Source organism: Danio rerio, chromosome 14, assembly GCF_049306965.1.
Source record: "Danio rerio strain Tuebingen ecotype United States chromosome 14, GRCz12tu, whole genome shotgun sequence".
Lineage (NCBI taxonomy): Eukaryota > Metazoa > Chordata > Actinopteri > Cypriniformes > Danionidae > Danio > Danio rerio.
Genome location: NC_133189.1, coordinates 27,444,014 through 27,462,826, shown reverse-complemented (window position 1 = coordinate 27,462,826; position 18,813 = coordinate 27,444,014). Strand labels below are relative to the sequence as shown.

The 18,813-nt window shown below is 37.4% G+C and overlaps 2 protein-coding genes across 18 annotated transcripts in view; both read right to left on the bottom strand.

Moving 5' to 3' along the window:
- Positions 1 to 18,813, bottom strand: part of atp7a (ATPase copper transporting alpha) — an 813,847-nt gene that overhangs the window by 37,796 nt on the left and 757,238 nt on the right. The window lies entirely within an intron of this gene.
- Positions 1 to 18,813, bottom strand: part of enox2 (ecto-NOX disulfide-thiol exchanger 2) — a 403,527-nt gene that overhangs the window by 308,378 nt on the left and 76,336 nt on the right. The gene's annotated exons all lie outside the window — the stretch shown is intronic.

Sequence of the window (18,813 nt, the reverse complement as noted above, 5' to 3'; positions counted from 1 at the left end):
ACACAGCTGAAGCTCATCATGTCTGATTACATGGACCATCCTGTGCTGAGTCTGGTTTCCCTGTAGTGATCATTACCAAATGTTTCCCTTTTTAGTCTAGCCATGTTTTGGCCCTTGTTTGTTTATATGGTTCATGTTTGTTTTGCCGCCTTCCTCGACAACTCGCCTGTTATACTGCTCTTGTGGATTATCTTCATGCTACTGTCTGTCCTTGTTTGAACCATGCCTGCCTGACCATTCTAATAAAAGCTGCATTTTAATCCACCCCTTGTTGTAAGCAGCATTATTACACAAACTATGTATGACAACATAATTTTGTCCCTAAAATTTCAGTCTGAGAGTCATGTGATGTTGGCGGTGAGGATAGACGTGCTGTAGCTAGCTTCACTGAATAGCTACAATATTTACAGAAAATTCTTCATTAATTTCCCTTACTGATAGAATTATGACTTTATCAAGACATTGAAAAGTCAATATTGTTTATGGTGAAACACAATATAAATCATGACCAGATTGTACCATTGACGAAAATTGCTATCTCGAAACCCCAGACAAAATGGCGGAGGATGTGGAAGATGAAATATCCTTGCATACTTTGTGAAAGGAAATTAAGGGCAGCAAAAAAAAGAAATTGGTGAACAAATTGGCCAAATGGTCAGTGATATCCATATTAAACTGACCCATACCGAACCCACTATGTCAACATTATCCGAAGAGATGACTGAGATAGAAACAAGAGTAAGTGCCACAGAAGATGACATAAGAAACACTTGTTTAACAGTCTGCATGGACAAGGATATCTACTATCTAAAAGATAAAGTACAAGACTTAGAAAACAGAAGCAGGAGGTCTAACATATGCATTGTTATCCTGCTGGAAAAATCAGGAGATGATATGGTTTAGTTTCTGCAACGTTTCATCCCTGAACTCCTTGTCACCAAAACCTTCCCAGCTCCTCCGATAATTGAGAGCGCACATAACAGGAAATATCTCACCCAGCAGAACGACTCTAAGGGTAACCGTGGCTAAACTCCTGAATTTTAGAGACAAACAGAAAATCCTGCAAGTTGCAAGAGAACGAAAGGAGGTATGCTTTGAAAACCTGCATATCCACTTTTTTCCTGACTTCAGCGTGGAGCTGCAGAATGCATAGAAAGAATATGCAGAGGTCAAACAATCCTTGAGAGATTGGGAAATAGAGTATTCCTTTATATACCCTTCCAAACTGCAGCTCGTACATATGGGGAAAGCGAAGATTTTCTCCACTTGATTGGAAGTAAAAAAAAAAGTATTGACTCGATTAGCAATGACAAAGGACTCTCTACCTCCAAATGAGAGCCGACAATACTGATATTCGAATGGCTTTTAGTTTATAGAGCAAGGCTCACCATTCTCGTTCCTGGAGATCCGGTGCCCTGCAGGGTTTAGCTCCAACTTGCCTCAACACACCTGCCTGGGTGTTTCTAGTGTACCTAGAAAGACCTTGATTAGCTTGTTCAGGTATGTTTGATTAGGGATGGAGCTAAAATCTGCAGGACACTGGCCCTCCAGGAACAAATTTGGTGATCCCTGTTATAGAGTTTACGTTATTCAGTTTGGAAAAAAGTTTTGGAAACTTCTTCAGTCTCCCACCTTGTTAAAAAAATTGCAGTCTCAAATACATGGTTTGAAACTGCCTGTTTTATAAATCAGTCCTATCAACTTGTAGAATTTTCACATTATTAGCGTGCCACAGGAACATGGTTTGTGTTACATTATCAGCACATTACTAAACTTTTACATATGCAGTCAAGCCAAAGTCTAATACAGGCCGATACATAAATTGAATTGCCATTCTGATACTAAGACTAATCATTCTTCTCCTCAAAATCAGCTTTTATCATGCAAGGCTAAATAATTCCAATAATGCTACTTGTCATTTTTAGCATTTACTACTAGAGTAAAACATTGGGAAAGTGGTGAACACAGAAACTAATAAAATACCAAATACCAAAAAAAGGTAAAGGTGTTATATTATACATGCATGTTATAGATATAAATATATATAAATAGAAGTTATAATTATCTATATTTAAGCATGTAGTAATTAATTAAAATTAAATCATACATTCAACACATTGCAGAAAGCACACATTAAGGGTCCACGAAACCCCTTAAGTAAATTTTTTGAGATCGTAACAGGTGTGTGTGATGAGCATCGGTCAAGACAATGTTAGCACCTGTTAGCTTTAATTGTGGGGAAAACTGGATAATTTGGAGCTTTTGTCAGCTAATTACAGCTTCCGGGTTTAAAATGCTTTTTTGGGGCAGGATCAAAATCAGTGACTGAGTGCAGAGCTACAAGTGCAAAAATGACGCGTCAGTTTCTCATTATTATTCATAGTGGAGTTGTCTTATCCTATGAGAAGAGCCGGCTTCTTAATTATTCATGAGAGCACGTGATTTCCGAAGGAAAGGCAGACCTGCCAGTGCCAAGCCCAAGCTGTGAGACGCGGACACATGGCACACAGTATTTAGCTGTTCTTGAAGGGTCATTTGTGTTTGTTTCCATGATCCGCGGGGTTTGTTGGATGTTTTCCCTGCAATGCTGTCAGGGCTGATACAGCAAAGCTCCATGTGTCCAGCAAGCGTTTTTGTCGGGAGAGCAGTATGAGGATTGGAGAAGGCGGACTTTGTCTTTTATAAGGAGTTTGTTCACATTTAGACACATCGCCGTGCTGCTGTGTTTGCCTAAACCCTCCAGATTACTAGCAGGGCTAATGGTTAAAATAGACAAGTCAAGAGACCTGCCGCCCTGAGTTTGCATTCAGACCCAGGAATTGAGGGATCAGTCCTCATTTATAATGTTTATATGAACACGATTATATTTATAATGATATCAATTGTGGTTATCTGTATATCAAATTATGAATAACAAATGTAGCAGGCCATTAAATGTAAACTTTGTAAACTATAAAAATCATGCGTCTCCTCATGGTTTGTGTCTCATTTTGTGAGCTAACTGACAACAGTTGTTCGCTCCCCTCCTTCTCCCCTGCTGGCCCACTCCTGCCCTTTGCTCGCGGAGCTCCACAGCCATTATCATGCATCTTTTGAAAAAAATCTGAGGTAGACTTGAACCGAAAGTGACCATTTAAAATAAAGAGTGATCAAAAACATTTAAAAGTGCTAAAACTAAACTGCAAAAAGACTGTTTTTCTAAAACACAAAACAATAATGTTGTGTTAAAACCCTTAAAAATTATGTTAGGTTCCATACAACTTAGACATGCGTTTCAATTTTTTAAAAACACTTTCCAGTAGGGCTTGGTGATAAAATCGATAAAAATTACCTGAGACAAACAGAGCACTCAAACACTGCAGAGTGCATCAAAGCTGCAGCAGCAATTTGTCCGTTAGTAGTTTTCTGAGAAAACGGTTGATGGTTGCCTAGTTATGAGAGATGCCATAGAAGGTCAGAATAACAACACAAGTGAAATTGAGTGCCGTATAGCATCAGTGAGGGGATTGTAAATAAAAAAGGATGTCACCAGAGTGGCTTTTAGGTTTCATTACAGGTACATCCCAGCCACTAGCTCCCCATCTAAATGATTTTAGCATAGGGAGTAATATAGTCATTAGACTTCACAATTATAATGTTTAATTATGTATTTAAATAATGATGGTTAGTTCCTTTACTTGAAATCTCAGATTTGGTTATCATAATTAGTTTTGTTGACAGGTTTACTGTATCATTATTATTATTCACACCTTACAGATGTTGATCTACCTTTACCATTGCACACACCTTGTAACATTTTATTTATCAAGTGTAGCAGTCTCTTTAACACTTATGTTAATTTTATTACGAAGAGATCAGATAATTTGTTTAGATTTTTTTGTTTTAGACCAGGGGTGTCCAAACTCGGTCCTGGAGGGCCGGTGTCCTGCATAGTTTAGCTTCAACACACCTCCCTGGAAGTTTCTAGTATATCTAGAAAGGTAAAAATATATACTCAATAATTATTGATATCGAATGATATAAAACATGATATTATGATAATTTGTTTTGCAATTCTGCCCAGCCCAACTTTCTAGCTAATTCACAAATCATGCTTAAATGTAATACACATATATTGCCAAACACATATACCTCTTTCTAATTTTAGTGAATTTAGAATATTTTAAACAAGCGGCTACATAAACAAGGTCCTTCATTTGCATAAAACACATGCAAACATTTTTAATGTATTATAATGTATTTTATACATAATAAAATAATAAAATATTTTAATGTATACATATTCTGCAGATTTTCTAAAGTTCTTTCAACAATCTCAGCAAGCATGACATTCTCAACAGACACACTCTTGCCAGATCCTCATGCAATGTCAAGTGTGCAGTTCTCAAAACAAGCTCAAAATCATCACAATAAGCATTTATTTCTTCAATTATCTTTTATAAGAACCAAAATACCAGACCTATCATTAGCCAGCTGTACACACATACATCTGTGTTGCTATTCAGAGAAACTGTGCATCTAGAACTATAACATGGTTTTTCTTACTCACTGTATACAGTATTCATTCATTAATTTTCTCTTGACTTAGTCCTTTTATTATCTGGGATCCCCACAGCGGAATGAACCACCAACTTATCCAGCATATGTTTTTCACAGCGGATGCCCTTCCAGCTGTAACCCAGTACTGGGAAACATACAAACTCATTTGTACACATACACTATGGCCAATTTAGTTTATTCAGTTTCCTTCTACCACATGTGTTTGGACTGTGGAGGAAACCGGAGCACCTGGAGGTAACCCACGCGAACATGGGGAGAACATTCAAACTCCACACAGAAATGCCAACTGATCCCGGACTTGAACCAGCATCCTTCTTGCTGTGAGGTGATAAGGCTTACCACTGAGCCACCGTATCACCCTGTTTACAGTATGTCAGGGGTCACCAAACGTGTCCGGTGTGCTGCAGATTTTAGCTCCAACCCAAATCAAACACACCTGAACCAGCTGATCAAGGTCTTTCTATGTATACTTGAAACATCCAGGCAGGTGTGTTGAGGCAAGTTGGAGCAAAACCCTTCAGGGACACCGGCCCTTCTGGACTGAGATTGGTGACCCCTGCAGTATGTTGTGAGATATATTAAAGATTAAACATAAAACACAAAACAAAAATTTTCAGACCATGTTAAGACACAAAAAGCTATACAGTAATGTAGCAAGTTATAAACAGAACAGCTAGTGCTCTTATATTTGTCTTAACAAATTATTGTACTGTATGTGTTATTGGTTCAAAAATTGTCAGATGGTTTGCACAAATTTGATGCACACTATCAGACAAATTAGAAAAAAAAAATCACAAAAACTTTAATCAAAAGCCATTTTCAATTAATATTATTATTACTTTTTTTTTGCTTTTTTGAAAAATTAAGCAATTTAACATACTTTAATGCTAATGAATGGCACACAGAGCACTGAAGTGATACCACTGAAATGTCATTTTAAAGGTGGATTTATAAATAAATCAATTATTAGTCATTGTTATGATTGATATGACTTCTCAAAATATTCCAGATGCATATTCCATTTAAACATTCATAAATACCACCCAACCCTTTTTTAAATTCTTTTTTTAATTGCCAAAAGTCAATAACTTGCTGAAGGCTTAGTGGGTGTAAATCCTGAAACTTCACTGCAAAAAAAAAAATAATAAAATAAATAATAAATAAATAAAATAAATTACATATATATATGTTGGAATACTTCAATGATCTGAATCTATTACATTTGAAGAATGTCGGACTTCTTATTAATATTCTTCAAAATTTATTATTTTTGTGTTTGTTCAAAAGAAAAAAGAAATTCACAAAAGTTCAGAACCAACTAGGTTTTGGGAAAGGTGAGGAAGGGTGAACGAGGGCTGGGTGATATGGCCTTTTTTTTTTAAATCCCCATTTTTTTCATGAAAAAGAATTGATTTACAATTTCAAATTTATGTTGTCATATCATTCATATAAATTACTCACATAAAGCTAGTGGGTTGCATTGTCTGTTGTCTGCATTTTGTCTGTGTTGATATTTACAGTAATGAACTGTCTTCCTTATTAATTGTCTTATCCATCACTACTTACTGTGAGAAATTTATGGTGTGGCGTGCTGTTTCAAATGCGTGTGTCGGACAGTAAATGTGTGACTGAGAGCCCTGCCTGATTAATGCCGTTTTTTCGACGGGCGTGTTTGTGCGTTTGTGTATCCGTGCAACGTTTCTCCAAGTTCTTCCCTGCTCGCTGACACTGCCATGTTGTTCGTATGTTTCTAGGGCAAATGCAGAGGGAACTACAGCAACCCAGAATGAAGCGTCACATGTTAGGGTGAAAACGGATTTTCATTCAAACAATTCATATATAATCTACACACTTAAATTAATCGTTAAAATCAATTTATCGCCCAGCCCTAGGGTGAACTATCATTTTTTGGTGTACTATCTCTTTAAATAAGTAGATCTTATTCTCAAATTGGTGACGCAGTGGTACAATAGGTAGTGCTGTTGCCTCACAGCAAGAAGGCCGTTGGTTCAAGCCTCGGCTGGGTCAGTTGGCATTTCTGTGTGGAGTTTGTATGTTCTCCCTGCGTTTGTGTGGGTTTCCTCCGGGTGCTCCGGTTTCCCCCATAGTCCAAACACATGTGGTACAGGTGAATTAGGTAGGCTAAATTGTCCGTAGTGTACGAGTGTGAATGACGGTGTGTGGATGTTTCCCTGAGATGGGTTGCAGCTGTTAGGGCATCCGCTGCGTAAAACATATGCTGGATAAGTTGGCGGTTCATTGCGCTGTGGCGTACCCAGATTAATAAAGAGACTAAGCTGAAAAAAGAAATTTTATGCATGAATGAATTTATCTCAAATTCAAATATATTCTGCATTGTATAAACATTTATTAATTGGCAGGTAATATACATTCGGAAGGATGTTAAAGTAAAAAAAAAAAAAAAAACGTGAAAAAAAAGTGTTCAGCTTTCAAACTTTGAAATAAAATTCATAAAAGACATAAGCTAATAATTAACCACAAGTCTTGTGCATTCTGGCAAAACTGTTATTTTCTTGCATTTCAAAACTGCAGTCACACATCTAGGTTTTGTTCAGATCTGTAATTGTAATGTCAAAAATCATGAGTGCCTCCTTTTATCACTTTACTTCGTGAATGCTTTGATTTAAAGATTAATGTCAAAAGCATCATTCTGAAAACACATTATGTTATGAAATCAAGAATCAGCCAACAGTAACATTATCAAAAAAACAACCTTGTCTTGATTGGAATGATTGTTTTCATGTACAGTAAAATGATTAGTACTCAGCGTTTCTCAAATAGCAGCATGCCACCTGTTACTCCTACTCTAATGAACTCTGACCTCTTGACATGTCATAATCCCCACTGCCCTGACTAAGCTATTTAACAGTTTATATTAGACACATACAGTTTTAACTCAACTTCAGCAACACAGAAATGCCAAATAAAAGAAAGTGAGGATGTGTAAATGGAATAATATACACAAAATGGTGAAAAAAATCCAACTTGAGACATTTTTTTAAGACTTGCATAAAGAACAAATAATTTCAAAACAAAACATGTTTCTCAGATTCTGTTATTTAATGACACAGAATGTCTCCCACATGCAGCTGGATATGAGGATAACTGCCAGTTGCTAATACTGTAAATGTGTTTTAATCAATACATGCATATGCATTCAAATTAGATTTTTTTGCTGATGTGTCAATGGACAAATGAGAGGTCAATTAAAATTGGATTTAGCTGATATTGTAATACACCTTTTAAATAAAGTCGTAAGAAGATTATTTTGCCAATTGACAATTCAATCTATACATGTTGAGGGAGTTCTCAGTAAAATCAAATATTTCAGTTTTATCAATGCATATTTGATATTTTAGGATCACACACACATACAAAACTACCTTGTTTTGGTTTATGAGGCCTCTCCATTGGTGTAATGTATTTTATATTATAATTGTGAATGTAAAAACATCCCGTTAACTATAATATTTACCAGTTTTTAATTATGAGGACACAATGAATATCCTTATAAACCACATCAATATTCACCAAAAACAGTGTGTACACACACAGAGATTATGTTTATATAAATAATCACGCCTCATTTATACTATGAGAGACTTGTAGTGGCAAAGCAACCAGCAACCGTTCATTTCAACAAAGAGTGAGCGACTTCCAGCAACCACTGTCTATGCGAATGACAGTGACTGTTGGCGACCAGGTGGGCGTGTCGAGCGAAGACAAAGTTGAGAATCGTTCAACTTTATTCAAATGAAAAAGCAACTTTCTTGAGTGGCAGCCAATAGGTGCACCAGTAGAGCTTACAAGATCCTCTCTCAGCTTGCACAGATGCCGGTTGTATTCGTGCTGTATATACCTACACAGACCTGTGTTTGCAGTAGGTCGTCACCCAGAGCAGTAGCTATAAAGTTATCTAAACTAAAAATACCGACCACATTAAAACAATTGTTTTCAGAAGTTTTTGAACCGGTTCCTAACGTTTTGAATTCATCTCTACTTTTAGGATATGTTCCTAAAACTTTTAAACTAGATGTCATTAAGCCTCTCATTAAAAAAAACACACAGCTTGATCCCAAAGAACTAGTAAATTATAGACCCATTTGAAACCTGCCATTTCTATCAAAGATTCTAGAAAAAGTCGTACCTGCTCAACTATGTTGCTTCCTACAAAGAAACAAAATTTATGACAAATTTAAATCTGGACCATAGCACAGCATTTCACTAGAAGACTAGAGCATTTTTCATAGCACAGAAACAGCACTCCAAAGAGTTATAAATGACCTCCTTCTGTCGTGCGATTGTGGTTGCATTTCTCTTTTAGTGTTATTGGACCTCGGTGCTGCATTTGATACAATCGATTATAATATTCTCCTTGATAGACTTGAAAATGATGCTGGTATTACAGGAACTGCACTGGCTCGGGTCTTATCTATCTGAACGTCATCAATTTAGTTAATGAAGTGACATCATACGGATAAAAAGTACATTGTGGGGAACCACAAGGCTCAGTTCTTGGTCTGTTACTTTTCACACTACATATGCTACCGCTAGGCGATATTATTACAAAAACAGAGTTGGCTTCCACTGTTATGCTAATAATACACAACTTTATTCTGTGACCACTCCCACCTGCAGATTCTCCACGATGGACATCCAGCGTTCTCCAGCCTCCGACGCCTAGACTGCAGCTCAATACAAGACGTTTGGCCATAGAAGAAATGATCGTGCCCAACTGAGCCTGGTTTCTCTTGAGGTTTTTTAATCCTTCTCTTGCCAATTGCTGAAGTTTTTCCTCACTGCTGTCGCTACTGGCTTGCATGGTTCGGGTCTTGTGGAGCTGCACATTGATGCATTTGCTTTTCAGCGTTTGAACTCTCATCAGTGAATATTAAACCACACTGAACTGAACTTCAACACTGACAACTTAACTGACACTGTTTAAATTTACTATAATCTTCTATGTGAAACTGCTTTGATAAAATCTACGTAAAATCGCTATAGAAATAAAGATGAATTGAACTGAATTGAATTAAAAGTTGATGCAAGTATGAATGAGGCATTATTTGTAGACTTTGTAGCTGCCTGTCACTCCGACAATTAAAACAGTTAGTGGGCATTTCCACCTTAAGGTTGCTTACAGTAGGTAACGTTTATAGTAATATTCATTGAGAGTGAATTTATGTGCTACTGAAAGTAAACATTGTTCAGAGAAAACACTAATTATAAGTGAAGTTTCATAAACTAATTTCGAGAGGAGCACGTGATATGATTGTGCACAGCTGGTCACTCATCCGTAATCAGTAATAATCCAATCAGAATGATCCAAGCTTAGTATAAATGGATCACTTTCTCCTCATTGCACTACCTTCATTTTGGAAGAATCCCCCCTTCCACCCCATCTCCTCCTTTTTCTCCCCTTCTAAAGGGGGAGCGATCGAGACCTACCTGATCTCGGTTCTCCTGATATGCTTCTAGACCGGGCGGGAGCCCTGGGCTCAAATATCTCCGAGCTCAGGGTTCTCTCCCGGGACAGCATGCCAAACCTGCTATAAGTGCCAAGCATATCTAAGTGGGAACTCTTGAAAAGGAATCAGTACATAAAATGCTTGATTACTAAGATGATCAAGAAAAAAGTGTGTTCTTTGTCATTGCGGCTATTTATCTGCAGCAAACAAAGGTGTGTAGGTGTACTGCACAGAGAATACAACCAGCTGCTGCAGGACCTGAAAGAAGATCATGCAAACTCTACCGATGCTCCTATTGGCTGTCGATCAAGAAAGTTGCTGTTCATTTGCATAAAATTGAAGGATTTTCAACTTTGTGGCATTTTGCTGTTGCTCACATACCCTGAGGTCGCCAGAAGTCACTTACTCTTCATTGAAATGAAAGGTCACTTGTCGATTTGCCACTGTGAGTCACTCGTAGTTTGAACGCAGCTTAACTCAGAAAAGTTCTTTACATGTTATCAGAGAAAAGTCTTTCAAAGTATTGTCAACAAAATTAAGAAAAATTCAAATAGGGCCATTCCCACTGCACCAAAGCTTATTTCTTCAGTTGAACACAAAAGACATGCCAAAGAATCTTGGAAAGCAGCAGCGATTAACTTGCATGGTATTTTTGTTTCTTCTAGAGATGTCAAGAGCTAAGTTTCCATCCACCTATTTTATGTGCATTTTGGATAAAAAAATAATAATAATAAAAACAAAATAAAAAAGTTATTCAGCGGATGGAAATGCAAAGATGCACATACATTTTGAAAATGTGCATAAAAAACATATGCACATAACTGAGTAGCATAAACTTTTTATTAGATAAGAAAAAATGCACAAACTATGATGAAAACACTTTTACAGAAACAAATTCTAGTATTGCGCATTTAAAAAGGTCATGCGATTTTGTTATAAGAGATCATGTGATGATAAAAATGTGTGCAAATGGACAAACCAGCAGGTTGAGCACATTGTAAAAAATCTGAATTGTTTTTTTTTTTTTTTGGTCATTCTAAAATGCCTTAACCATTTCAGTATTAGTGTTATTATATTATTAATGACCTCCAGAATCAAGAGCATCTGTGCTTCGCATCTGACACCTTCAAACACCACTGCACGTTCATTGCATGTCAGGATTGCCTTCTGAGGTAGAAGTATTTTATTAAATAAAAAAAAGATTCACACAGCTTCTCTTACCAAAGCAAATTCCGTTTTTACTGTTGATATTTGGTGCAAGTTCCCCAGAAAGTGGTGATTTTATTCCCTTTGACTCATTGGATGGAAGCACTGCTTTATCTGCATGTCTTTTATGCAGTATTCTTGTTTTGCACATAAAGTTAATTAGCATTTTTGGATGGAAACATAGCTATTGGCTGCTGGTTTCAAACATCCTTTACAATGTCTTATTCTGCATTCAACAGAAAATAGAACTTTATAAACATTTAGAAGCACTTGAGTGCAAGTAAATGAGACTATGAACCATCTCTTTAACATGCCCCAATCAATGAACAGAAACACAAATATTACATTCTAGTCCATAGTGACTAGCATAGTGGAAGTTTAGATGAAATTACTAACAGGAGCTTCATTGTGTTAGTAATTTTAGGATTGGGATTTATTATTTTTTTAATTGGATTTGTGTATTTGGTCTTGCAGCTTAAAGGGAACATAGTTTACCCCTTGTCATGATTTAATATTAGTATTAAGGTTCTTCTGAGTGTGCCAGTTTAGGTTCAGTTTAAAACACAGTTCAGATTTTTTTATTATAATGTGTTAAACAGTGTCATGTTGGGGGCGTGTACACAGATTGCTGTTTTAGGGGCGTGTTGCTTCACATGAAAATAACGTAACAAGGGGGCGGAGCCAAGACCTCACCCGCTCTGTGGTTGCAACAGACAGGCAGACTGAGAGAAGGAGCAGGAGTGAGAGGATCAGCATTCAGCCGTACATGTACAACTCGGACACAGACTAAGCAGAGAGTCCGAAATTATTTGTCTTTGTATAGTTTTAAAGCCAACTGTGTGCTAGTTTCAAGTGCCGAGCTTATACACCGAGACTAATAACCATGCACACTGAATTAACTTTGACTGAGGCACCAGATGCACCGCTCGAAGCCGCAACACGACACACCAGACACTCTCTGTGGCGCGGCAGAAACATGAAGAGTCCCGAATCGTCACGCCATGAATTTTAGAACTCTAAACACTGGGTTCCATCAGGGCACACACAACAGCGACACAAGACTTTAAGCGCCGCCGCATGCACCCTGACAGAAGCCCACGCCCAGAATTCCAAAATGCATGGCGATATGTGAGCGTCGTGCCACGCAGAGCGGAGCTTCTGGTGTGCGACCAGCAGGCAAGTTGTTATATTATTTCCAATGGAGGGATGTGCACATGAGGCAACAAGCTTGCACTTTTCCAGCTCCACCTAGTTAAGATCACAGGAAGCTTCTGTGAACGTGAGAAATGCAAATGGCTGAAGTTTAAGGTAGATGCAATGAGAAGTACACATGTTTGCACACCTAAAGGTACAAATAATAATTTCGATTAGAGCGATAATGTGGAGAATATTGATCTTGTGTTGAGCCAATGCGCCTTGCATCTCAAAATAGAGCAAGGATGTTCTTTTAGTGATATCGCTTTGACTACATTTGAAAAAGGCGGACGTGAAACGACAAACTGAGGATTAGGTGACGCGTGCCACTCAATCAATATTGGTGGGCGGGGGGACCGCACTCCTACGACAAGTTGCGGTTGCTCTGAAAACCGCTCCAATTGGTCCATCATTTTTATGTTGTGCATTTGAGAAAAAAAAAAAAAAGCTATGGGTGTGTTTATATCACCCTAATATGAAGGTCTATACACTATACTTACACACATGTCTGTCCAAACAGCTTGAAAAGTAGATTTTTTTTTACCATAGATGCCCTTTAAATGTGTAGTCAAGTGTCCAAAACAAGTGGATGTAGTTCAGTCTAAGGTTGAGCCTAGAGGAAAAAGGAACGTGATTGGTTGCAGCCATCACAACTGACAGAAAAACGTTAGCAAAAAATCCTTCCTTATGATGAACACCACTATATAATGTCTATTCCTCAAACTCGACTGTAGCTTGCAGGGCTGTTAGCAACGTGTTTGAACTTATGAGGCATATAAGACCGCATTTGGGCAAAACGGACATTAAAAATGCATTTGAATCCATCTGAGGTTAGATTTCAGTCAGTGGCCCTGTGAAAACGATTCAGTAATGGCACTGGCCAGCATGAAACAGACATCATCTGCACTCCTATCAAGCAGAAGATACATCTCATTTGAGGGTATATTCAGTCAATGAGATTGGAATTGGCAAGAAATAACACGTAAAATAAGACATTTACAACATATACATGCCACTCATCTTCAGTACTACAGCATTGGGAAAAGAATAAATAAACAATCTATTAAATCACTTAAACGGCATCCACTGTGGAACAGATGCTGGGATTTCTGCGTACAGATAAGTGCAAGTTCTTGTTATGGAAGCACTAATGATCCCATTATGACAATGACTGCGTCTCAAACCCAAGGTGCATCGTTAGTGCATTTCATGCATATGATTCCCAATAGTGTTGCCTAGATAGGAAGCTCAGCAGGATTTGAGACATCGCTTAAGTCAAAACATTTATTCAAAAATGGGAACATAACAGAACATCAGGGGACTTTAAATGAGTAGATAGCATGGGAAGTATAGTGTTGTACAACACAGCATACTGACACACAGTTTGCATTAAAGTAATCCACAGCATTTTAGCAAAAGTTACTCTTAGTTTTGAAAACAAAAAGTGAAATTTGAAGACACGGTATTAAAGATGGAATATGTAAAAGTACAATGGAAGGGTCCCAAGCAACAAATTCAATATTCTAAGAGGGGGTGAATGGGGGAGGATAGGGTTTGGTAAAAACAAAGCTAAATGTAATTTATCTTTTAACAATAAAACATGATTATAGCCATTTGTCTTTATAAACGGCTGTACATTCATTTAACTGTATTAGCTTTGCAGTTCAGTCCGATTATAACAGGAAAATTACACAGGTTTGGAGTTTTAATAAATCAGCATTAATAAAATATGAAATGCCCAAAGAATCCCTCCTATAAGCATCCTTGTAGTTTCTTCACAGAGTTGAATATCTCCAAACCACAACTTTGGATGTCAGATGACAGTTAAAATGACAAAGAACACAACATGTATATACATCCGAGAAGAAAGATGAGTGTATTTAGTGTTGCATTTCTATTATTCTTTGTTTCTCATAACTTGTGTTCTTTTTTCTGGAGGAACCTCAGTGTATTGTTTCATGAATACAAATTGTTTTGTAAAAATACATTACGGCCTAATTCCAATTCTATTTTATACTTCTACCCTCACCCCTACACCTTCCCCTTGGCCATTGAAATGGTTTGTGAATGAGTAGGACTGAAAATTATCACACGTCATAAAGTCATCACTAACTCATATGCCACACAAAATGTAAGAATGTAATCTGTGGTAGTCATTCCAGAAGGTGCAAGCACAGTAACGTTTAACAGATTATTCACTTGCAAAGTTGTTTTGAGTCTATTGTGACCTGTTCACGCTGTTCATTTTCAGCTTGAAAACATATGAGCCTCTGGTTTCCTCAGGTGTCCGCTTTATACAGAACACACAGTACAACTGGTGCATCATGTTGCCAAAAAATGAAACTGTACTGTGTATTTACACAGTGCTCATTTTCATGGATACAAAAAAAAAAAAAAATCAGTGTTAAATTCAGTGCCACTACACTTTTCTGACAATGCTCTATCAAGTTATAGGTTATCACAATCGAAAACATGTTGTAGGACTATGGAGTGGCTGTAATTATGTAGCCGGAAGTCATTAATTTTTAATGGGATCCAGTGCTGGTTTCACTGGTTTGGCTGTCAAGGAGTGTTGAAATCAAGTAAACTTTATGGTAATGAGCTATGATGCAGTTCGGTGGCAAGCAATCGGAATATAGAAGTCCACCGCTTGAGAGGAGTCCAGAGAACACAGTCCTGTGAACTCCGAGCACAGTTGTTCTTAAGGGTTTGAATATTGCAGCTAGCGCTGGCTTTCCAGTTATTCACAATGTTTTCTTACAGGGACATACATAAAAAATAAAAAAAAAGTAGCTGGCAATTTACTGATGGGCATTATTGTTATACATATTTTTTCTTTAAAAAAGCAGGAATCTTATGCTAACTATAACGACTTCAGAATATTTAAGACATATTGACACATATTGGATGAGAGGAGCACAGCCACACCACACGCAACAACTTAATCTTCCATCGTTAAATGAATTTGTAAAAAAAGTGAGCAACATTTTCACGCTGGAAAGCATACTTTATGTTCGAATTTAACTGATTTGCTGATGTGCTGCAATGGCCCCTTTAAATATGAGATCAATGTGCTAAACTTTGACACTCTTGCTAATGGAGCTGTGAAGATAGACACTGTTGTTCAAATGGGGACAAGAGCGAACTTGTGAATGCACAGTATAAGACTATCTTTAGCCATATAGACATGACCGCAAAACATGAACATCTTTCTGAATAAAAAAATGCAAATTTTTTGTAACAAAATTTTATATTACAAGAAGTACTTTAACGCCAGTGCTGTGTCGCAGTAGGTAGCGCTGTTGCCTCACAGCAAGAAGGTCGCTGGTTAGAGCCCCGGCTGGGTCAGTTGGCATTTCTCTGGAGTTTGCATGTTCTCCTCATGTTTGTATGGGTTTCCTCCGGGTGCTCCGGTTTCCCCTTACAGTCCAAAGACATGCGCTGTAAGTGAATTAGGTAAGCTAGATTGTCCATAGTGTATGTGTGTGAATACAAGAGTGTATGGGTGTTTCCCAGTGATAGATTGCAGCTGGAAGGGCATCCACCGCCAAAAAAATATGCTAGAAAACAGAAACACATATGGTTTTAGATAAACGATGAGGATCTATTATTTCAAAAAGGCAATCATTTTCAATTAATGCAATCTAGGAAATCAAGGTTTTTGTGTGTGTGTGTGTGTGTGTGTGTGTGTGTGTGTGTGTGTGTATGACATGGGCCTGTCTAGCTGGGATCACAACAGAGACAATAAATGCTGGTGAAGTCTGCTTCATGCAAAATGCTCTGTATATTATTCCAAGTTCATTGTAGGCAAATGTAAGAAAAAGAGTGTTTTTATATGATTTGTCTCAGCCAACAAATAATTAAAAAGACAGAACCGTCCACATTTTAATTCAAGACATGACGCATAATGCACTGCTACTGCTAAACAAACCTTCTCCCTCCATTTTTAGCAGTAAAGAAAAGTTGTTTAAGTAGATTGATGTCTTCTTTTTACCAGCACTGCAGCTCATTGAGATCAGATTGTGAGTGATAGTCTGTCAGTGAGAATGGGGCCTGATAAGTGAACATTTCTAAATATAATGTTCAACACAATGCACATGAAGTACAGAGATGAAAGTATATCTTTTAAACGTTGCAGCGTCAGAAAATGTGACAGTTCCCATCTTCTGCTGCTGAAAGTACCTTATTTGCATTGCCAAAAGACAAAATGCTGAGAAGTTCAACTTTGGGCCAAGTCTGTTAAATGTTCTTTCTCTCTTTCCAATTAAAATCCTGGCTTGGTTGTCGCAGACAATTTATTGTGCTCAAAAGAGAAGGCAAATTATCCTACTGCGCATTCATGGACTGAGATGGGCCAGTTGTACCAATTCTTGCAGAAAGACCAAACCTCAAATGCCTGCTTGGTCTTCAGGACCGAACAGAACCAACATTTGATGCTTTTACTGTAAGACTAGAACTTTTTTCAATGTTTTTTTTCTTCCGTAATGTGAAGAAAGAAAAGCTTTTAGCCATTCTGAAGCATTCATTTCAGGAAAGTGTGGCTGGATGTAATGTCTCCTAAGTGCTGCTTGCATTTGTGTTTTATGGCGTCGGCTTACAATGGTACGAGAATGAATTAAGTGGCTTTCAAATTGCAAGCATCTAAAAGGATCAAAAAGAACTGCGGGCTAAAATTAGTGAGCATGTCTACACTGTTTACAATGGAATCCTAGGATTGTTTATAAGGACTGCTTCACCTAAGAATCAAAAGTATGTCATTATTTTCTCACCATCATGGCATTCCAATCCTGTTTCACTAGTCTGTATGACTTGGATGCTATGTTCTTGATGGCTTTCATAAACGATATTCTCTTTCAGATTTGATGGCAATGGTAGATGGACTAATATCAATGATGACTTAAATTTCTCTGTTCCTTGTACAAAGCTATTGTTTGGCTTCAGAAGACTTGTGCATTTTATTCCGTCTTTATGAAGCTGTTGTTATCATGTCAGCAGATTGAAAGCCAGTTTAAACATTTATACAGAAAATATTCCTGTAGCTCAAAAATTGTGTGGCACTGGCAAGACCATTCTCATGAATTCCAATACACGCTATGATAAAAGTTGAATATGTCGGACGCAATGTAAGCTTGGATAAAAGTGTCTACAAAATGGATGAATGTTAAAGTAAATGAAAACAGCTGTTTTGAAAAGTCATTTATTTTCTTTTCGGAACAAACCACCAACTTATCCAGCAGGTGTTCTATGCAGTGGATGCCCTTCCAGCCACAAACCAACACTGGAAAACACCCATACACTCTTGCATTCACACACATACACTATGGCCAATTTAGTTTATTCAATTCACCTATAGTGCATGTCTTTGGACTGTGGGGGAAACTGGAGCACCAGGAGGAAACCCACACAAACATGGGGAGAACTCCATACAGAAATGCCAACTGATCCAGCTGGTGCTCGAACCAGCGACCTTCTTGCTGTGAGGCGATCGTGCAACCCACTGTGCCACCATGACGCCCAATTTTGAAATTTTGAAGAGTGGTGCACCAAAATTTAAATTTTGACCATTTAGGATGGACATGCCAAAAGGACATTAAGTAATTATACTGTGTACTTGTTACAGTGTAACTATATACTACAAGTACAAAGTATTATTATTTAACTGCATGTACTTACTGTACAATATGGTTAGTTTTGGGGTAAGAGTAAGTTTTATTTTATTTATTTATTTGGTTATAACTGTAGATCAATGTAAAATAACCTATTGTAATCTCTGCAATTATATAAAATAAATAAACAAATGCAACATATATGAACACATACAGCCCCTTACAGTCTTCGATATATCAATTACAGAAAAACTACACACAGCATACATTTAGTCCTTATTAAAATTCAGGTTTTAAGTTTCTGAACGATTCATTCGCTCCTTCATTTTTGCTGGCATCTCCTTTGTTTTTGTTTTTTTTGTGCTTCACTCTCCAGTTTGTCCATTACTGAAAGGATTGGATGTCAGAAATACTTCAATAATCATGAGCACGTTATTATCATTAGCTGAAGAAGTTGATATTTCAAATATAGATACACAGCGAGTGATCGCAAGTTGCCTCGAGAAAGTGAAACAGCTTGCACTTTTAGATGGTCTTGTAAAACAAAAACAGGACACAGCAGTTTTTGTTCTTCTTGGCTTTGTTGGCTGTCCATCAAGACGATGACATTGTTTGTCTGAGCTCGGGTCAACCATGGCTATTTATTATATTCATATAGTATTACGGTGTAATGTCTCAGCAGTGCATTTAAAAATGTTTTCATTCTTCTGCTTGTGTTTGCACAAGTAACACTTCTCTGTAAACCAATAGCGTTCAAC